Below are 23,615 nucleotides of genomic sequence, written 5' to 3' on the forward strand. Positions count from 1 at the left end.
AAAGCAGCAGAACCCACAAAAAGAAAGAGTGAAACAAATTTCTAACCCAAGACAATCTGGATGGTTGATCTGAAAGGTGTATTGTGCTGGGCGGGGAGAGGAACACAGTTCGGCCTGGGCACGCAGGGAAAACAGGCCTCAGCAAACCTGGAGAAGGCCTCAGAGAACTGAATCACAGGCAGCTGTGGAGGTTTCCAAACTTCTCAACCCATGAATGGCAAAAACAACTTAGAAGGTCAGTAGGAAAAATCTGTCTGCAGTATGAGAGAGGCTTGGTCCCAGTCCCTGTCCCTGAGCTGCCCTGGGGCAGCTGCTGCTTGTGGCCCACAGACTGAGAGGGAATTGAGTGGCTGATCAGAGGGGGATTGCAGGGATCTCTTTGCTGGTGCAGGATTCTCTTGCTTTACCCATGCTTGGATCTGGGTGGTGGTCCTGGGGCAAAGAGGAGTGCTGGCATGGTGGAGCTTGTAGTAGCAGTAGAGAAGAAATACTCCTCACAGTTCCAAGGCAGAAAAGAGTGCCTGTGGTCACTCATAGACCAGAACACAGGCCAGGAAAGGAGTAAACACTTCACCCTTGATCATACCACGTTGGAAGAACTGAAAATTTATAGGTCCCTAGACGTGTCTCTGAAAATAGCTACACAAAACCCCCAAAGCTTGGGACAGTACATTTTCCACACTGGAAGCAGACCTCAACAAGGTGTCTATAACTCAGATGATTGGCTGGGATCATGAGCAAGCCATGAAAAAAAAGTCAGACCATAGAATCTTATGTTGGTGACAAAGAAGATCAAAACATACAACCAGAAGAAGACAACAAAGTCAAAGCTCCTACATCCAAAGCCTCCAAGAAAAATATGAATTGGTCCCAAGCCATGGAAGAACTCAAAAAGGATTTTGAGAAGCAAGTAGAGAAGTAGAGGAAAAACTGGGAAGAGAAATGAGATTGATTCAAGAAAATCATGAAAAACAAGTTAACAGCTTGCTAAAGGAGAACTAAAAAAAAAAAAAAATACTGAAGAAAATAACACCTTAAAAAATAGCCTAACCCAAACGGCAAAAAAAAGAGGTCCAAAAAGCCAATGAGGAGAAGAATGCCTTAAAAAGCAAAATTGGCCAAATGGAAAAGGAAGTCTAAAAGGTTACTGAAGAAAATACTTCCTTAAAAATTAGAATGGAGCAATTGGAAGCTAGTGACTTTATGAAAAATCAAGACAGTGTAAAACAAATCCAAAAGAATGAAAAAAAATAGAAAACAATGTGAAACATCTCATTGGAAAAACAACTGACCTGGAAAATAGATCCAAGAGAGAGAATTTAAAAATTATTGGACTATCTGAAAGCCATGATAAAAAAAAAGCCTAGACATCATCTTTCAAGAAATTATCAAGGAAAACTCCCTTGATATTTTAGAACCAGAGGGCAAAATAGAAATTGAAGGAATCCACCAATCACCTCCTGAAAGACAGATCCAAAGGAAAACTCCTAAGAATATTGTAGCTAAATTCCAGAGTTCTCAGGTCAAGGAGAAAATGTTGCAAGCAGCCAGAAAGAAACAATTCAAGTATTGTGGAAACACAATCAGGATAACACAAGATTTAGCAGCGTCTACATTAAGGGACCGTAGGGCATGGGAATCTGGAGGGCAAAGGAGATAGGATTACAACCATGAATCAGCTACCCAGCAAAACTGAGTATAATCCTTCAGGGGAAAAAATGGAAATTCAGTGAAATAGAGGACTTTCAACCATTCTTGAAGGTAAGACCAGAGCTGAATAGAAAATTTGACTTTCAGATACAAGATTGAAGTGAACCATGAAGAGGTAAATAGGAAGGAAAAATCATAAGACACTTATTAAAGTTGAACTGTTTACATTCTGCATGGAAAGAAGATATTTGTAAGTCATGAGTTCTTTGTCAGTATTAGAGTAGTGGGAGGGAAAAATTATATCGATCTATATAGATAGATAGATAGATAGATAGATAGATAGATAGATAGATAGATAGATAGATACATGGTACAGGATGAGTTGAAGATGAAGGGGTGATATCTGGAGAATAAAATTAAGGGATGAGAGAGGATTATACTGGGAGAAGGAGAAAGGGAGACGCAGAATGGGGTAAAATATCTCACATGAAACAGACAAGAAATGGGTTTTACAGTGGAGGGTAAATTGAGGAAAGTGAGAGGGAATGAGTGAATCTTATTCTCATAGGATTTGGCTTAAGGAGAGAACAACATACACACTCAACTGGGTATGGAAATAGATCTTACTCTACAGGAAAAGTGGGGGGGGAGGGCACAAGAGAGCAGGAAGATGATAGAGGGTAGAGCAGATTAGGGGAGGGAGTAATTAGAAGCAAACATGTCTGAGGAGGGACAGGGTCAAAAGAGATAATAGACTAAATGGGGGTGGGATAGGATTAATGGAAATATACTTAGTTTTTCACAACATGACTACTATGGAAGTGTTTTGCATGACTACACATGTATAACCTGTATCGAGTTGCTTGCCTTCTCAATGAGGGTGGGTGGGGAGGGAGGAAAGGAGAAAATTTGGAATCTAAAGTTTTAAAAACAAAAGTTAAAATAAATTGTTTTCGCATGCAACTGGGAAATAAGATATACAGGAAATGGGGTATAGAAATCTATCCCGCCCTACAGGAAAATTGAAGGGGAAGGGGATAAGAGAAGGTGGGGGGGAGAGATAGAAGGGAGGGCAGATTAGAGAAAGCATTATTCATAACGCATGTCTTCGTTGGGTGAGGAGAGGGACGAAATGGGGAGAAAATTTGGAACTCAAAATCTTGTGGAAGTGAATGTTGAAAACAAAAAATAAATTAATTTTTTAAAATGTAATATTTAATATGTATTAATTGAATGCTTTCACTCTAACCAAGCTAAATTGACTTTCATCATAATTTTTTAAAGAGTATAAATGATATTAACCCAGAAACAATTTTCCGAGATAATCTAATAGTCTACAGAGTGAATATAAAATAGAAAAAGAGCATGCCTTAGGACATCAGACTGTTTTCAAATTTAATGATTCAATTGGATAAAGCCAGTTAAAACAATTATTAAAGGTATTATGTGCAAAGCAGTATGCTAAGGTGCTAAGAGGAATTTGATTATTGATAAGACAGTATCTCTATTGCCACAAAATTGACAATGTAATAGGGAAGATGAGAAAAAAGTACACAAATGACTACAGTACAAAAGAAAGTGTAAAGGTATGCAATAATGCCAAGTACCAGAATTCAAAAGAAAGAGGAATTTTATGAGATTGTAGCTGTGACTTGGGTGCCTGGACTTTGTGGTTTTTCTAGGAAGGGAACTAGTGGAAGAGTGAATGGATCTTTCAGTTCCAGGAAGCAATGAGTAAAAGTTTGAAAGTGAGAAAGTTTGAAATGTATTTGGGCAATAGGAAGTAGCTGGTTGCAGTTAAGCACTTTAAGTCCAGCTCTATAAGTCAAGTAACATAAATACTATTTTTATAGAGGAAAAAAAAGTGAGGTTCAGAAAGGTTGAGTGATTTGTTTGGGATCACACATTTAGTAAATGTTGGATCTGGGACACCATCACAGGTCTTTCTATGCTAAGTATAGTCCTCTTTTGACTACACTGCATGAGAACATGAAGGGAAATAATATAAAATCAACCTGGAACAACAAGTTGAGGAAAGCTTGTGGAGGGCTTAAGAATCGGAATTTCACTTTTAAGGGAACTGAAAACTTTCAAGCTCTGGTGTAATACACCAGAAATCAGAAATGTTTGTTGGGGAGGGCAGCTAGGTGGAGTAGTGAATAGAGCACCAGCCCTGGAGTCAAGAGGACCTGAGTTCAAAGGCTGCCTCAAACACATAACATTCACTAGCTGTGTGATTCTGGGCAAGTCACTTAACCTCAATTGCCTCACCAAAAAAAATTGTTGGCAATATTAATTTTGAAAAACCTATGAACAAGTGAAATTAGAAGACTAAAGAGTCTAGATGGAGGAGGACAGGGACATCAGTTAGGAGGTTATCATGATAGTTTACCAACTTAAAGGTTTTTGCCAGTATCACTAAACAAAGTCATATAAATTTAGTGTTTTCTTAACTAAACTCCTATTCTAAAGCTTTTTGTGTCATGAAGGTTACTCTAGGTTGTTACTCTAAGTATAATAAGGCTATGCTGATAGAGTATAAGTTCTTACCAAAATGTATAAGCTTTGAATACTGACCCCATGACAGACTGTTGTCTGAGGAACTTTAGAGAGGCCTGTCAATAGATTAGCCAAAGGGTGATGAATTTTCCAGTAATAGCAGCTCTCAAAAACAGTCTACCAAATGACAGAAGGGACAGAATCTGCAAGGATAGAGAGCCTGCCTGAATAAAAAGCTACTTAAACTATTGAAGCAGTATTAGCTTACTGTGTGCTCCAAACTCCACTACATGCTTTAGGGTGCTTTTTGCTTGTTTTAGAATAGCCCAGTGATTCCATTGGTAAAGGGAACTTCATGTAAAGAAATTCCTACCAATGCATTTAGCTTATGTCTAAGAAAGTTCCTTAAGGTACTGAAAGATTAAGTGACTTATCAGAGTTACATAACTAGTATATACTGAGGGAGGGACTTAAACCCAAGTTTCCTGATACTACTAATTCCTACATAGCATCTCCTCTGGTAAATGAGATACCAAAGACATGTATACATCAGGGTATATTCTGTGATCAAGATTTAACTTTAGAGTATGAAAGGGCCTAATGAGTTTGCTATGAGATAAATAATGTTTACTTCATTGGATGGGAGATGTCAAGAGGTTGGGCTAAGTATCACAGTGGATACAGCATTGGGCTTGGAATCAGGAAGTCTCTTCTTCATGATTTCAAATCTAGTCTCAGACACTATGTGACCCTGGGCAAGTCACTTAACCTTGTTTACTTCTGCAAAATGAGCTGGCGAAGGAAATGGCAAACCATTCGTCTTTGCCAAGAGAGCTCCAAAATGGGGTTGCAAATAGTTTGACATTACTGAAACGACTCAACAACAAATTGCCATAAAATCACTATATTGCAATCTGCAAATGTGAGACCACTGAGAGAGTGGAAAGAAAAAACAAAATGCAACACAGGTGCAACAAAAAAAGGAGAAAACAGTGGTTCTTTAGAATAATATTTGTCATGCACCCCATGAGATTAAATGACAGAACTAAAACTGTATCAGGTTCCCAAAGCATTAATTCTGAAAGAAAACAAAGAATCTTCAAGTGGAAAGTTAGGAAAGAATTGCTTCATCCATGTATTGTTTTCTTTTGTTACACATACTCTGTTAACAACATTTGTAATGCTAAGGACTATAAAAACTATGACTACAGGGTAAGTATATAGTGATTTTTTGCCTGCAGTATTTTTTTCCAATTTATTTATTTTTAGTTTTCAATATTCATTACCACAAGACTTTGAGTTCCAAATTTTCTCCTTATCTTTCTCCTCCTCCCATCCCATAACAGCATGTATTCTGATTACACCTTCCCTATCCCTTCTGTCACTCCCGCCCCTTCTATTTTCCTGTAGGGCAGGACAGATTTGTATACTCTTTTCCTATGTATCTTGTTTCCCAGTTGCATGTAAAAAACAATTTTTAACTTTCATTTTTAAAACTTTGAGTTCCAAATTCTCTTCCTTCCTCCCTCCCCTCCCACCATCATTGAGAAGGCAAACAATTTCATATAGATTATATATATGTAGTCGTGCAAAACACTTCCATAATAGTCATGTTATGAAAGACTAATTATATTTCCCTTCATCCTATTCCTCTCCCCACTCATTTATTCTATTCTTTCCTTTGACCCTGTCCCTCCTCAAAAGTGTTTACTTCTGATTCCACCTCCCCCAGTGTCCCCTCTCTTATATTACCCCTCCCTTATTCCCTTCCCCCCTACTTTCCTGCAGGGTAAGATAGATTTCTATACTCAATTGAGTGTGTGTGTTATTCTCTCCTTAAGCCAAATCCAAGGGGAGTAAGGTTCACTCATTCCTTCTCATGTCCCCATTCTTCCCCTCCACTATAAAAGCTTTTCTTTCCTTTTTTATGTGAGATAATTTACCTCAATCTACTTCTCACTTTTTCCTTCTCCCAATACATTGTATTCTCACCCCTTAATTTTATTCTTTTAGATATCATGCCTTCACATTCAACTCCTCCTGTGCTCTCTGTCTATATATATTCCCTCCAATGACCCTGATAAAGAGAAAGCCCTCATGAGTTACAAATATTATCTCTCCATGTAGGAATGTGAACAGTTCAACTTTAGTAAGTATTTTATGAGTTCTCTTTCCTGTTTACCTTTCCATGCTTCTCTTGAGTCTTGTATATGAAAGTCAATTTTTCTATTTAGCTGTGGCTTCTTAAGAATGCATTGAATTCTTCTATGTCATCGAATATCAATTTTTCTCCCTTATTGATTACATTCAGTTTTGATGGGTAGGTGATTCTTGATTGTCATCCTAGCTCCTTTGACCTCTGGAATATCATATTCCAAGCTCTCAAATCCCTTAATGTAAAAGCTGCTAAGTCTTGTGTTATTCTGATTGTGTTTCCACAATGCTTGAATTGTTTCTTTCTGGCTGCTTGCAATATTTTCTCTTTGACCAGGGAACTCTGGAATTTGGGTACAATATTCCTAGGAGTTTTCCTCTGGGGATCTCTTTCAGGAGGTGATTGGTGGATTCTTTCAATTTTTATTTTACCCTCTAGTTCTAGAATATCGGGATAGTTTTCCTTAAAAATTTCTTGAAAGATGATGTTTAACCTCTTTTTTTGATCATGCCTTTTAGGTAGTCCAATAATTTTTAAATTCTCTCTCCTGGATCTATTTTCCAGGTCAGTTGTTTTTGCAATGAGATATTTCACATTGTCTTCTATTTTTTCATTCTTTTGATTCTGTTTTATAATTTCATGATTTCTCATAGAGTCATTAGCTTCCATTTGCCCCATTCTAATTTTTAAGGAATTATTTTCTTCAGCGAATTTTTGGACCTCCTTTGCCATTTGCCCAATTCTGCTTTTTAAAGTATTCTTCTCCTCATTGACTTTTTGGACCTCTTTTGCCATTTGGTCTAGTGTATTTTATAAAGTGTTATTTTCTTCAGTATTTTTTGGGTCTCCTTTAGCAAGTTGTTGACTTGTTTTTCATGATTTTCTTGCATCACTCTCATTTCTCTTCCAAATTTTTGCTCTACTTCTCTTATTTGATTTAAAAGACCCTTTTTGAGCTCTTCCATAGCCTGAGACAAATTCATATTTTTCTTGGAGGCTTTGGATGTAGGAGCTTTGCCTTTGTTGTCTTCTGATTGTATGTTTTGATCTTCCTTGTCACCAAAGTAAGTTTCTATAATCAGAGTTTATTTTTTCCACTGTTTGCTCATTTTCCCAGCCAATTACTTGACTTTTTAACTCTTTGTTAAGGTAGGGCTCTGCTTCCAGTGTGGAGGGGGTACTGTCCTAAGCTTCAGACATTTTCTGCAGCTGTTTTCAGAGATAATTCTAGGGACCTGTAAGTTTTCAGTTCTTCTAAGGTGCTATGATCTAAGGAGAGGTGTTTACTCCTTTCCTGGCCTGTGCTCTTGTCTGTGAGTGGCAACAAGCATGCTTTTCTGCCCTGGAACTGTGAGGAGGGTTCTCTCTCCATTGCTGCAACAAGTTCTGCTATACCAGTGCTCCTCCTTACCCCTGGACTGCCACCTGGGACTGTGACCCAGATCCAAGTATGGGCAAAGCTACATAATCCTGCCTCAGTGCCAACAGAGAGGTCCCTGTAGTCTCCTTCTGATCAGATATTTGATCCCCTTACCGTCTGTGGGCTGAAAGGTCTGGAAGCAGCAGCCATCCTAACCCTGGGGCTCTGCTGGGGCTAGGGTTAGACTGTGCTCCTCTCTAATCCAGTTTCAACAGACCTTTCCCACTGAACTTCTAAGTTTTCTTTGATGTTTGGGGGTTGAAAAGTCTGGAAACTGCCACAGCTGCCAGTGGACTAGCTTTAGTTCTGCTCCAGATTTGCTAAGGCCCAGTCTGTGCTGGCACAGCCCATGCTGGACTGTGATCCTTTCCCAGCCCAGCACAACAGACCTTTCCCTTTGACCATCCAGGTTGTCTTGGGCTGGAAAATTGTTTCACTCTGTCTTTTTGTGGCTACTGCTGCTCTAGAATTTGTTTAGAGTCATTTTCTATAGGTATTTGGAGGGGTTTGGGGCAGAGCTCAAATGAGTCCCTGCTTTAACTCCTCCATTTTAGCTCCACTCCCTCACCTGCAGTATAACTTCATAGCCAGGTCTTATATAAATGCCCTTTATTCCTTAGAGGCAAATGTCTTGTCCAGCCTTCCCCTGACCAAGGGCATTGGGGGTTGGACCTGCTCTTGCACTGGCACCCTTCCTCCATGGCACCTTCAGAGAAGAAGTGAAGGAAGCCCATTGACAGTCTTGAAGAAATTCAGGAAGGAGATTTACCAATACATGAAGACCTAAGTTAAGACACTATATGAGATCTATCAGTGTCCTCAGGCAAGAGATATGCTTATTTCTGGCAGAAAGTCACTCACAAATCAGTATAAAATATAGGTCTTAAATTGAATCTTAAGCTGATTATCCTATCATAGACTATTAACAGTAGCATGATATTATTACAGTTTAGTGATATGCACTTACTGCTGTACTAGTTTCTTTGGCATGTGTGTGTGTATATATATATATATATATATATATATACTGACATCAACTTGACAATAATGTTAATCTAATCCATATGCCCTAGATATTCCACGATAAAACCCTTGAACATAATTCTCAGAAATTGAAAAAATATTTACTGATCTTTGAAGTACTTCATTGTTCCCTTTAAAAAATGTAGTAAAGGCTTTTCTTGAGTAGCTTAAAATGGAAAACAAATTGATTCAGAGTTGAATGTCTTGAATGTCCTGAGTGATAGAATAATAAATTATGGTAATAAATGTCAAGTTGAACTAGAGAGTTTCACTAGAAATGCTGCTTGAAGAAAAAGTCATTTGTATTGGAATGACCTATTGATCAGAATTATAGATTTAAATTGATTTAACTCATTCTTATTAAACTTAATAGCATTATTTCTTTCTAGCATCAAAACTGAATCAATTTTTATTTCATCTCAAAGTTACTCTTAAAATGCTAAACAGAAATAGTGAAGAATAAGGAACTCCAATAATTGATATTTTCATATATATAGGTACTTTCATCTCCACTCTCCACTCACTTGGAACACTGTAATTTAGTAGATGGTCAGCAATAATTTCTCTGACCAAAAGAGTTAATTATTCTGTGGCCAAAATGTTAATGATCCTCTCTAAATTTTTTTAGTCTAGTCCTCACACAATAGACATGGATGCTCCAACATCATATCTATACTGAAGTTTTTTTCTGGCTGGGTAGGACCTGTCAGACATTACATTCTGCTGGCATGTTTTTTTAAAAGCCAGTGTTACCCCCATGCAATGATGAGGCATTGAATTGGGACTTTGAAGAAAGAAAGATGAAAGTAATCTGTAAAGAAATGAAGTTAATTGGAATAAAACTTAGGGGGAAGATTCATTGAAGTGGGGAGTCTTTATTCTTGAAGATTATGCCAACAGAGAACATGTTTTGGGAAGTTCTATCATGACAGAAAAGGTTTTGAATGCAGTTATGGGACAGTCCCACTGAAAAACCATGTTTGGTATCTGCAGGTATGGAGAAACTCATTTGAAGAAGGTTAACCAGTAGATGATAAATCATTTGTCCGTTATATCCTATCAGTTTCACTAACAGTGAAAATTCCTACTCAGTCATAACTCTCTAAGAAAATATTGGGGGAGGGGGAGATACTTTTTCTCAGGTTATTACACAAAACAAAGAATTTTATTATGTTGATGAAAGAAGGATTAAAGTTTCCTCGGTAAACTTGGTTTTCTGTGATTTTTTTTCATTGTTGTTGTACTTCAAAGGTAAATCTTTAATGGTGATAAGCAGGGCTAATATAAAAACAACCATGTCTTGCTATTAATTATCTAGTTGAGTAACTCATGGAGTGGGGTTCAGGAAATTAAATTTTATTCCTGAATTTGTCACTGCTTTGCTTTGTGACCTCGACTGAAATCAGCTTAACCTTTTTGTGCCTCAGCTTCCTCATCCATAAAAAAGAGAAATATGCCTCTTTTATGAACATAAATTCAACCATGGTTTGCCACAAGTTTTTTAATAAATTGCTACATTATCTCTATAAAGTTGTTATGCCAACAGTAAAGACTCAACTAAATTGATATCTTCTGTAAGATTGCATTCTTCTTGCTTTCTTCAGTTCATTATTCTTTTCCTTTGGAGTTAACAAAATGAATATTATCTCTGAATGTAATACCAATGATCATCTGTATTCCAGCTTTAGCATTTAGACGTGTTTTCAATCAATCAGAATCATTCAAGGATTTTATCATGACAAAGCATAAAGGATTGACTTATTTCTTGTGCTTTTCAAAGTTGCAGTGAATAAGATGGGCAGGGTTTGAGAAAAATTTGTTGGTAGAAGTTTGAAAAGATGAAAATAGATATTGAATATAATTTAGTTCCATGAGTGATATACAGTATCAAATGAAGAAATACATTTAATAAATTAATGCCTTTCCCCCTTTTTTCCCTGAGCATTTGTGCTGAAAACTATAAAGATTAGAAAGCAAATGATTTGCATTTAGTAATTTTGATAGTTTTCTTCACATGATATATTTTAGTTGGAGTTAAGAGTCTTTGTCTCATTGTGAGATGAAATTTAATAGAAAATGTTTCTTACCCCAAATGTCAAAAGCTGTGAATGCCTAACCTATAGCAACTGAATAGCTGATAACTGAAGTAATGTGATTTCTCCATTGGCATACAAACTAAAGAACTGGAATTTAGCTTTTAATTACTTTAATTGCATATATACAAGGAATCAAAACCAGGATGTGTAAAATATGGGAGTTTAAATTTTATAATATAATTTATCTTTTTCTTTTTTAGAATTTAATTCAGAAATAAGTTAGATGTTATTTTCCAATAAGAACTGGGCTTCAATAATGTTCAACAATGTAAGTATCCAGGATGATACCTGGTATACACCATAGTATAAAGCTACTCCAGATTTCATTCTCCTTCTTCTGGACAGAACCTCAAATAAAATGGTGCACTGACTTTCCATTCTTTTTCATAGTCTCCCCAGAGAAAAAAGTACTCACAGCTTTACTCAGTAGTCTTTAACAAATTTTACAAATGGCGAGTTTATTTTTTCCTGTTGTATAACTTAAAACCTTTTTTTCCTCGAAATGTATGTGTTCCCTAATTGACCTCAGGCTCATTCTCATTCTATTATTTATATTGTTCACTCCCAAAGCTTCACCTGTTATCGTTAATAGAATAATAAATATTGAATAAATAATGCAGAATTAGTTCAAAATCTGTATAAACAGCTCTGAACTTCAGATATGTATTCCTATAGATTCTGTCTAGAAATATCACCATCAACTCAATCTCACTACCTGCAAAAGTGAACTTATTATCTTTCTTCTCTTCAATATGTTCTGCCTCCTGACTCTTTTATTTCTATTAATGGCACCATCCTTCCCCTAACACCCATGCCTAAGGCCTAGATTCATATTTGTCTCATTCCTACCTCCCACTTCTAATAGCTAACCACTGAATGTATCTCCATGTTTTTTTTTCTCTCAGTTATGTTTTCCTCCTACTATCACGTCATCACCCTAATACATATAAAATTTTCTTGACTTCCTGAAATAAATCCTAAACGTTCCCTCATTCTACAATTTCAGCCCCCTCTAGTGCTTCCTTTACATGACTGTCTGATCAATCTTCTTAATGCACAAATCTGATAACAGCATTGTACTGTTTTTAACCTACTAATTGCTTCCTGTTGCTAATCAAGAATGGCTCATACTTTTTAGCCTGTCATTCAAGAATCTCCACAATCTAGCTCTCACCAGTGTTTTTCATCTTTCTTATATTCATAACCCTGCCAAAATGAACTACTTTTCATTCCAAAAATGTAACCTGCTATTGCTACATCTAGACTATTTTTCCTTCATCCTACACAAGTAATTAATGAGATCATCTTTTAAAACTCAATTCAAAAGCTTCTCCCTCTATGAATTTTCCCCCAATTTTTGCTGGTGAATATTCTTTTTGTCTTTGGAACTTAAGAGTATTTAGCTTATGTTATGTACTTATAATATTATATTTGTTTTTATAGTTTATATAATCTCATCTTCTTTAATAGATCTAAAGCAGCTTGACAGCACAGATTATCATATACATCCAAGTGTTCATTGGCTATTTCTTCCTGGAGGCAAATTTTAATATGTACAAAAGTGAAGGTATTGTCTTTCCATATAAACTCATTCCTAAATTCCCTATTTTTGTTAAGGGTACCATCATTCAAGGGCATCTGGGTGGTACAATGGGTAGAATGTTGGGCCTGAACTTATGAAAAGTCATCTTCTTGAGTTCAAATCTGGCCTTAGACACTTCCTAGATATTTGACCCTGAGGTAGTCACTTAATCCTGTTTGCCTCAGTTTCTTCAACTGTAAAATGAGCTAGAGAAGTAAATAGGAAACCACTCGAATATCTTTGCAACGAAAAGGTCACGTATAGTCAGACACAACTGAACAACAACAATCATCATTTATCAGTCAATCAACTTCTATTTCTAAACATTCAGCTTTTCAACCTAGGCGTCATTCTCAATTTTCACTTTCAATCAATGATCAAGTTTTGGTTCTTCTATCTCTATGAGAGTCTACCTCTTCCTCCATGTCTCTGTTTTTATACTAACCCATCATAGTTCTGGCTTACTTCACGTTTTACCTAAATTATTGCAGTAGTATCTGAATTGATCTCCCTGTATCCAACCACTCCTGTCTCCAATTTATCTAGCACATAGCCTCCAAATTGATGTGGCTTAAAGATTGATTTGAAAATCACTCTCCTGGTCAAGAAAGTTCATTGGTTCTCTGTTGCCTATTGGACAAATTGTGAACTTTGGTATATAAAAGCCTTCATAATCTGGCTTCAAAGTATCTTCGTAGATTGATTACACATTATCTCTCCTCACAGCAGTGTCTGGGTAAACAGCTCTGTTTGCTCTCCTTCATACACAATACAACATTGTACTTCCTCAACTATAATCTTGGAATCATTAGCTCATTTTAAGGTTCAACTTAAATGGAAGCCTGGAGAAGGCCCTTCATGGTTGCCCCACTGCTTCCTTCATCTCTTTAACAGAAGTAGCTTTGTATTTAATTTCCATATATTTTATATTTACTTATTTGTGCATGTTTAATTTTAGCTCACAAGAATATAAGCTTTATGAGCAAAGGGACTATCTTTATTTTTGTTTTTGTATCTCTGGTACCTTGCATTATGACTGGCACATAACAAGTTAATAAATGCTTATTGAATTTAATTAAATTTACTATATCTTATTTATGTCTAAACCCTCATAGTTCTTTGCACAAAAAATAAATATTTTATTAATACAAAATTATTTCCATTCTTCACAAATTTGGCAATTTGTTGTGAATTCAATGAGAATATTTTCCATAATTTAATCTGTTCTCAAGACCAACTCATTTGTCTATCACTGAATACAACTACTATTGATGCATGTCAACAATTAATGACTAATAGTTGTTTGTTAGCTATGTCCCCTATAGCCATATTGTTAGCTAACTCCTGACCATTTTTTTCTTGTTATAAAGCCAATATTTGTATTTTTTTTTGAGAAATCATGGAAAACTGGATAGGCATGAAAAGGCTAGAGATAAATACCCCAATTTCTCAAAAATAAGAAAAAATGAATTCCAAAAAGCTACAGACTGGTAAGAATAATAATTATACTTGATAAAATTCTAAAAAAAATAATTAAGTAGGTCCTTTTTGAACACTTGGAGAAGAAAGAAGTGGTTACAGTATCATGGAAGTTAAAACTAAAATGGTCCTTAAAAGTCATTTAGTGGACCCAATCAATTTATAAATGATCATTATATGATGGGTTCACTAAGAAGAAGCCTTGATACAATTATTTCATTGTTTTTTTTTTAAATGAGGTTATTCAACTGAACACCACAGTTACAGTGAATATTAGAGATTTGAATTATTAGGAATTTGATAGAACTGTTCATAAAATTCTTGAAGATTACCTCTTTTTCAAAAAAAAGTTACCCAAATGATTGAATAATGAAGTTGATTTGTAACATACAAAGAGTTTTGATTAATAAATGAAGAAGGCAAATGTGTAATGGACATATAGTGTTGATTAAGGATTTTCTGTCAAATTGCCAAACTTTGGACATCTCTTTGTTCTTCCTTAGGGTCCTAGTTCATGGCTTATTCAATGTTCTGTTAGTGCTTTCCTTGAAGACATAATTATAAAACTTATTTAAGTAGAGCTTCAAGGAAATATATACATATACATACATACATATACATGTATGACACAATCAAAATTCAAATAATTCTCATCACTGAATGGTGGGACAAAAATAACAAAAAATGATGAAGTATAAAAGGGATAAATATGCAGTAGTCAACTTAGTTTAAAACAAAAAATTTAAAAATGTAAGTACAAAATAAGGGAGATAAAACTTACCACATTTTATGGGGGAAAGAATGTATACTTTCATTTAAATATAAATTTGGTGTTAAAAGAATATGATGGAAGCAGAGCCAAGATGGCAGAGTAAAGGCAGGGACTCACCGGAGCTCTCCCCTAAACCACCCCAAATACTTTTAAATGATGACTCTATAAAATTCTGGAGTGGCAGAACCCACAAAAAGATGGAATAAAACAATCTTCCAGACCAAGACAACTTAGAAGGTAGGCAAGAAAGGCCTGTTGCACCAAGATTAGAGAAGAGCACACTCTGGGTTCCAGCAAACCAGGAGTAGGCCTCAAGGCAATTGAATCAGTGCCAGCATTGGCAGTACCCAGACCTCTTAGCCCACATGTGGTAAGAGGATTGGGCAGCAAGTCAGAAAGAGATTTACGAGGGTCCCTTTTGCTGGCACCAAAGGCATGAATCTGTTGCATTTCCCATACTTGGATCTGGGTCACTGTCCTGGGTCTTAGTCCCAGTGCAAGGAGGAGCACTAGCACAACAGAGGAGCTGTGCTTTTCATTAGTGTTGAAAAGAGTGTTTGTGGTAGCTAACAAACCATTGAACAGTACAGGAGAATAGTCAACACACCTCTCCCTAGATCATACCACCTTGGAAAAGCCAAAAGGTTACATGTTCCCAGAATAATCTCTGAAAAAACCTGCACAAAAATCTTGATGGTTAGGACAGTGCCCCCTCCACTTGGGAAATAGAGGCTCACACAATCATAGAGTAAAAAGTCAAGAAATGGGCTGGAAAATCAGCAAACAATGGGAAAAATTCAGACCATAGGAAGTTACTCTGGAGATGAAGAAGATCAAAACACTCTCAGAAGAAGACAATAAAGTAAAAGTTTCTGTACCCAAAGCCTCCAAGAAAAATATGAATTGGTCTCGGGCCATGGAAGAGCTCAAAAAAGATTTTAAAAACCCAGTAAGAAGTACAGCAAAAAACTGGGAAGAGAAATGAGAGTGATGCAAGAAAATCATGAAAAAAGAGTCAACAGCTTGACAAAGGAGGCACAAAAAAAGTAATGAAGAAAATACCCTGAAAGACAGAATGGGCCAAATGGTAGAAGAGGTACAACAATCCAAGAAAGAGAAGAATGTCTTGAAAAGTAGAACTGGCCAAATGGAAAAGGAGGCACAAAAGCTCAATGAAGAGAAGAATTCCTTAAAAGTTCAAATTGGGCAAGCAAAAGCTAATGATTTTATGAGACATCAAGAAACAATCAAACAAAATCAAAAGAATGAAAAAAAATAGAAGAAATGTGAACTGCATCATTGAAAAAAAAGAACAACTCACCTGAAAAACAGATTCAGGAGATATAATTTAAGAAATATTGAATGACCTGAAAGTCATGATAAAAACAACACCTAGACATCATTTTTAAAGAAATTATCAAGGAAAACTGCCCTGATATTGTGGAACCTAGAAGGTAAAATAGAAATTAAAAGAATCCACTGATCACCTCCTGAAAGAGATTCCAAAATGAAAACTTTTAGGAATATTATAGCCAAATTCCAGACCTCCCAGATCAAGGAGAAAATACTGCAAGCAGTGAAAAAGAAACAATTCAAATATCATGGAGCCACAGTCAGGAAAACACAAGCTTTAGAATTTTCTATATTAACGGAGCAGAGGGCTTTGAATATGATATTCCAGAGGGCAAAAGAGCTAGGATTACAGTCAAGAATCACTTACCCAGCAATACTGAGCATAAGGGGAAAATGGAGATTTAATGAAATAGAGGACATTCAAGCATTCCTGATGAAAAGACCAGAATAGAGAATTTGACTTTCAAATATAAGCTGCAAAAGAAGTATAAAAGGTAAACAGGAAAGAAAAATATAAAAGATTTGAAAAGGTCAAACTGTTTATGTTCCTATATGGGAAAATATTTGTGACTTCTAAAAATTTTCTCTTTATTAGGACAGTTAGAAGGAGTATAGACAGAAAGCAGAAGTGTAGGTTAAATGTGGTAGTATGATTATTAAAAAAAAAATAAAATTAAGGGATAAGAAAGAAGAATGCACTGAGAGAAATGGAAAGGGAGAGGTAGAATGGAATAAATTATCTGACATATAAAAGGCCTGGAAGAGATTTTACAGTGGTTGGGAAAATGGGGGAAGCAGGGAGGGGAACATATGAATTTTACTCTCATCAGAATTGGCTCAAAGAGTGAATAATATATACATTCAGTTCAGTGGAGAAATCTATCTTACCATACAGGAAAGTAGGAAGGAAAGGGGATAAGAGAAGGGGGCAGAGCTGATACAGGGGAGGGCAGTTTGAGGAAAGTAAAAGTCAGAAACAAAATACTTTTGAGAATGAACAAGGTAAAAGGAGAGAGAGAATAGAAGAAATGGGAAAAATAAGATGGAGGGAAATTGATCATCACTACTGTGGAAAAAAAATTTACAGTAAGTTTTTGGAATAAAGACTTCATTTCTCAAACATATAGAAAACTGAGTCAAATTTATAGAAATAAGAGCTGTTCCTTAATTGATAAATGATAAAATGATATGAACAGGCACTTTTCAGACAAGGTAATCAAAGCTATCTATAGCCATATAAAAATGTTCTAAATCACTATAGGTGAGAGAAATGCAAATTAAAATAACTCTGAGCTACTACCTCACACCTGTCAGATTGGCTAATATGACAGAAAAAGAAAATGACAAATGCTGAAGGGGATGTGGGAAAATTAAAACTAATGTACTGTTGGTGAAGTTTTAAACTGATTTAACCATTCTGAAGAGCAGTTTGGAACTATGCCCAAAGAGCTATAAAACCATGCATACCCTTTGAGCAAGCAATACTACTACTAGGTCTTTATCTGAAAGATAAAAAGGAAAAAGGAAAATGACCTATGTGTATAAAATATTTAATCCAGCTCTTTTAGTGGTGGTAAAGACTTGGAAATTAAAGAGATGCCCATAAATTAGGGAATGACTGAACAAGTTGTTGTATATGATTCTGATGGAATACTAGTGTACTTTAATAAATGATGAGCAGGATGATTTCAGATTAAAAAAAACATGGAAAGGCAACATGAACTGGTGCAAAGTGAAATGAGCAGAACCAGGAGACCCTTGTACTCAGTAACAACAATATTGTATGGTGATCTACTATGAATGACTTAGCTATTAGCAGCAATACAATGACCCAAAAAATTCTGTTGGACTTATGATGAAACATGCTGTCCATCTCCAGAGAAAGAACTGGTAGAGCCTGAATGCAGATCAAAGATCTTTTTTTTCTTTATTTTCTTTATTTGTATGTTTTGCCTGTTTTTTTCTCCACAAAATGACTTACATGAAAATGTGTTTTGCATGACTAGACATGTATAACCTATGTCAAATTGCTTGCATTCTCAATGGAGGAGAAAGAGAATTTTGAACACAAAATTTGAAAAGATATGTTAAAAATTTTTTTACATGTAATTGGAAAAATAATAAATAAGAAAAAAAGAGTATGACAACTTCCATAATGCTGATTCAATCTTTGACTAATTAATAGAAGTATAACATTTATATTATTTGAAGTTACGGCTATATGGTAACTATTCTTGTTACAATATATGTAGAGTGCAGTGTTCAGTAATAGGGACTACACTTTAAGAGGGACATTGGATGAGAAACTGGGGAATGCATAGGACAAGAAAATCAAGATGTTGGAGGCCATAAAAATATAATGTGTTGAATAGTAGCTATTTTTAAGTTCTTAAAAGAGGCATATGGAAGAAGAATCAGACTCATCTGTACTTCCAAAGGCCATGCCATAACAATACTTGAATAGAGGATAGCAAGCAGGGAAATATTACCAGTAAAGAACAGAATGCTGGTGTTCCCTATTCCCCAGTAAGACAACAGTCCCTATGATCCCCTTCAGAGTCAATTACCCCAAGCACCTTTATAATGAACAAAATGTTGTGCTTACTGCATGGCTTAGAATTGCATAAAGAATTTGAGAAATGCCCCTTTCTTTTAACACAATTGCACATAATGAAAAACTGAGTTGCTACTTCAAAAAAGAAAAAGGGGAGAGAGAGAGAGAGAGACAGAGACAGAGAGAGAGAGAGAGAGAAAGAAAGAAGAGGAAAGGAGAATTTCAATTTCTTTTGCTTTAGCTTACTGAAGGCAGCAAGAAGAAATGGATGATAACTGAAACTCCTTAAAAATTCAATAATCACTTTAAAATGGTCTCCAACAGCTTCATTCAGTCTTTCTGACTACAAGATTCTCTTTCTCAGAGAATAAGATCTCCAAAATGATCTGAGCTTTTTACAATAAATACTTTTGAAACTAATTTGAAAGTTCTATGATGTTCAAGTAGTGAATGCTAGGTTATAGTGACAAGTTACTTCTGCCTAGTGCTCTTCTTGGTCTCACCTCAAACTTCCAATTTTTTGAACCAAATGTTCTCTTTCCAGAGGCAATAGAGACAGATTCTTTTTTATAGGATCTATCTATAAAGTATAATTATATTTGCAACCAAAACTTTACTCCAGTTCTAGTAGTGGGAATATAGAAGAGGACTTCTCTCAATCCCAAAATGAAACTATGTTTCAACCTTCCTTTAATGCCCAGATTCTTTGCCAACAATCAAAATGACACTTTTTTCAAATTGAGCCCCAATAAATCACAGAGGCAAAAATGTCTTTTTCAAAAGACAAGGACTATTTCTAGGCCATAGGCAACTAAAATGTTTGTGGATAACTTCAGGAAAATATATTAATAAAAATATGTAAATTGACTGGGAAGAGTTCATAAAGATGAGAAATCTGCATTTCAATGTGAACTATGCTAATCCATCCATACTCACATACCTACTTGCGAGGAACATGAGAAAAGACTATATTTCACATTCATTTTAACCCTAGACAACAAAGAAAATCAAGAGAAAAGTTAAGAAAAGATGGTATATGCATGCAAATTTGCTCTTTTGCTTAGGAAGCAGAGCAGGTAGGTACATGACAGAGGTCAAACAAGCTGCCCAGAGCCTTCCACAACTGTCGTATTTGTCATTCTGAAAGCAAAGGGAATGTAAATAATTCAATCCTCACATCACCAGTGGTTGAGAAATATAGCTATTTCAGTTTTTTTTTTTGAAAAAGAGAGAATACTTTAGAAATTATGCTCATTTATTTGTAAATAGTCTTAAGACCAGTAAAGTAATTGACTCATTCCAAATCTAGCCCAGAGCCAGGTAGGTAGAACAGAGGACAGAACACTAGAAGATTAGAGTTCAAATCTAGACTCAGGCACTTATTAGCTGAGTGATCATGGGGAAGTCATTTAATATGCCTGACTCATTTTCTTCAACTGTGAAATACAACTAAAAAGCACCTAACTCCCAGGTTTATAGTGAAGATACATATTTGTAAAGCTCTTAACACAATGCCTAGCTATAATGGGCACTTAATAAATGCCTATTTTCTTCCTTTGAGACCTTTTGATCTGACCTAACCTAGTGAGTACAGGCACATCTTTAATCAGTCTCTTGTATTGCAAAGAGGTATATGCAGTTCCAAAAGATTAACTCCTTCTTTATTTAAGCCAGAAAGGAAAAAAAGTTAAACTGATGGAATTGGGAAGATGAGGTGTTGGGGAGCATGGCGGTACAGAAGAAAGAGTGCTGAACCTGAACTCATAAGACTTCAATTTGAGTTCCTGCTCTGTTCTGTACAACCTGTGCCACCCAGAACAAGTCACTTCATCTCTCTGGTCCTCAGTTTCTCCATCTTTCATAAGAAGGCTGGACTAGATGATCCCTGAGGTCTTTTTCAGCTCAACATCAGGGATCTTATGAATATAGTTGTGGTTCACAGAAGGATAAGAATACCATCTATTTTCCTAGCCAAGCCTCAATCAGTTGTATAGTAGAAGAGCTGATAGTCTGAGTACATTACAGGGACCTTCTGTGTTATCAGGAGCCAAGAGATAAGAATGGGTGGGATATTTGGTTTGAGTTGAGTATGAGTTGAATTGGTTGACTAGCACATGCTACAATAAATGAGTATGTCAATCACTGACAGCCTCTGAATAGTAATATCAACTATTTTTTTGTGTTTCACCACTAACTTAATAACACTGAAATATAAACTAGATGTTAAAAAATATTTTCTACTATGATAAAATATTTGTTATTAAAAACAAACAAAATCACCCCAAATTCCATGGGGACATATTTATGTGATGTACGTTAAAAATATATGTATGTATACATACATATAAACACATATGTACATATATGTATGTATAAATTCTTTCCTATTTAATGTGTTTGTGTATGTGTATACATATTTTGTAATATGTATGTGTATCAATATAAAATAAAGCATGCATATTATAAACATATACACTGATTATATGTGATGTGTAACTTTATATACCATGATATACATTTCTGTCAGTCATTATGCTATCCATTCAAAAACTATTAAATGTAAAAGACTTAACAAGTTGCTAAACAATGCTGGCAATAATAAACCCCATTGATACTTTGTGTCTTTTAGGGGAAATTTTATTGTACTTTATTTCATCATATTAATGACTTTTGATTTAGAAAATAAATTTTCTACCTGGCTTTAAAAAATTTCATAAGAAAAACATTCACCAATGGTGAAAAAAAAAGGATGATATTATACTTTTAGGGAAGTGTGATCATGATGGACTGAACATTAAAGTATATCAAACAATGAATCACTATCATTCAGAGACCTATCCACCATTGCAGCTTTACTGACTGACATGATTTATGTCTCAAGAATTGGAATCACCTTCGGCTATATGCATAGGAAATATGTTAGCATGTCATATCATTTAAAGCATTTTGATATGAATAAATTTGCACATTCAATAGACTTTATGGTAATACCTAAAATGCATCTTCATATGTACTATTCACAATCCTGAACAGGCAGCTGTCCCATTCATACAAAATTGTAGATATTGTCAAATCTTTTTTACCTAAATCAGTGTGTGTAGAACTCAAATAGAATAGACTCCATGCTATTTGGTTGGATGGCAATTTTTCCTAGTGAAACATTCTCAATTTCTTCCCTACTATGAGGAAATACTTCTTTCCTTTGATGGATGGAAAGGAGACATTTTGTTAAATAGGAGTTTAGTTGAAATTTCTTCTTTTTATGTCTTACTACTTGAAAAATACCTGTCATAGTGGTTTAGATTCATAGAATCAGTGGAAGAAAAAAGTTTAATACCAAGGGTTTGTTTTAGGCTGACTTTATAAGCCAATGAAGAAAGATTAGAAATTGGCTCCTATTTTCTTCTCAGAAGGCATCTTTCCCCCATATTCCATTACACTGATGATTAAACTTCTCTTATCAAAATTTCTGCACCTGAGAGACACCACTTCAATAATGATTGGCAGATTTCAGAAGGAAAGAAAATTCAATCTATATTATAAAGGAAATGCAACATAGGAACATTTATCAGACATTTTTCATTAGGCTGTTGGCAAGATAGTTGAGTGCAGTGTTAAAGTATTAATTCAGATTTCATTTCCAGACAGAGCTATTAAGTAGTAGAATTCCAAAATGAAGGGAAATCCTATATTTAAGTTTGCCCTAACTATTGTCGTTTTGCAACAGTATTATGAACACTTTATAGCAAACCTCATCAAAAAGTCACAAAATCCTAATTGTAACATCAGTTGGTCACTTATTCATTTCTATTATTATTTCTAGGGAATTAACTGCCCTTCTTACCATAGCTTCATTTCACTTAACATAATTTTTAGAACCAATTAATGATACTATCCCACAGTAAATCATATACACTCTGAATATATGTGTGTATATAGATATATTTCTACATACATGTGTATGTAAATGTATGTATGTATATGTGTGTTTGTGTGTGTCTGTGTGTTTGTGTGTATATATTCTGAACTACTATATCCTGAAAAGCTGAAAATCTGTTTATTACTCAAGTGCCTCCATCATTCATTTCCTGCAAAAGTCAACTGTCTACCACCGGTATAAATCAAATATAGTCCAAGAGCTTTCAGTCTGTATTTCATCCAAACGTAAGCTTTGTGACAATCAATTTTTCCATTGGTATCTCTAAGATGGTACCTGTCACATTCAAAAAAGAAATGAATTCCATTTGACTGGGCAATATATTGAAAGTAACACAACGTATTTTCTTAAAGGCTCTTCAAATAAAAATAATGTCCAGAGAAAATATTGCAGAATTAAGATAAGTGACAGACATCCAAAACTCATTGTCCTTAAAGTATTTTATATGAAAGCAAAAACATATTTCATAAGAAAATGAGAAAAAAAGCTCTGCAAAAACAGATATTAAGTATTTTTTGCCAAAACAATCTTTACAAATTTTGTACATATCAACTAAGGATGAAATGATGGTCACAGTCCTTACAATTTTTACTCTTATACCTGTGCTTTCAAGTGCTTTAGAAAAACAAAAATAACTTGTCTTTTATTCTTCCCACTGAATTGCAAACAATATGAGCTGGAAAACTCCACAATAAGGAGAAAAAGTAACAATGTTCCTTAATGTGTCACATTTTGAAGATTCTGTATTTTAAATATAATTCTGAAATGTGTCATTTTCATTTCTTTAGCATTTTTTAAAAGGGCTAAATCCTTGAAAATCCTCATTTCACAATCCATTCTGTACCCCTTTTTCTTTCATGGGAACAATTTCCACTTAAGGTTAGGATTAAGTATACAAGTAATTCTGCATATTTATTTTGCATGGCATATATGAACAATAATGATGATGTGTCACATTTGTCTTACGTTTTAACATTTACAGAGTTCCTTAACATATGTCAAATGACTTGATCTTGTAAGAAAATTATGATAGATATCATTGTCTCCATTTTCCAGGTGATGAAAATGAGGCCCAGAGAAGTTAAGGGATTGATT

The 23,615-nt window shown here is 35.2% G+C and overlaps 1 protein-coding gene across 1 annotated transcript in view; it reads right to left on the minus strand.

Moving 5' to 3' along the window:
* IL1RAPL1 (interleukin 1 receptor accessory protein like 1) overlaps window positions 1–23,615 on the minus strand; it is a 691,792-nt gene that overhangs the window by 565,895 nt on the left and 102,282 nt on the right. The gene's annotated exons all lie outside the window — the stretch shown is intronic.

The sequence above is a fragment of the Vombatus ursinus genome, unplaced genomic scaffold (assembly GCF_900497805.2).
Source record: "Vombatus ursinus unplaced genomic scaffold, bare-nosed wombat genome assembly UNPS02004868.1, whole genome shotgun sequence".
NCBI classification, from domain to species: domain Eukaryota; kingdom Metazoa; phylum Chordata; class Mammalia; order Diprotodontia; family Vombatidae; genus Vombatus; species Vombatus ursinus.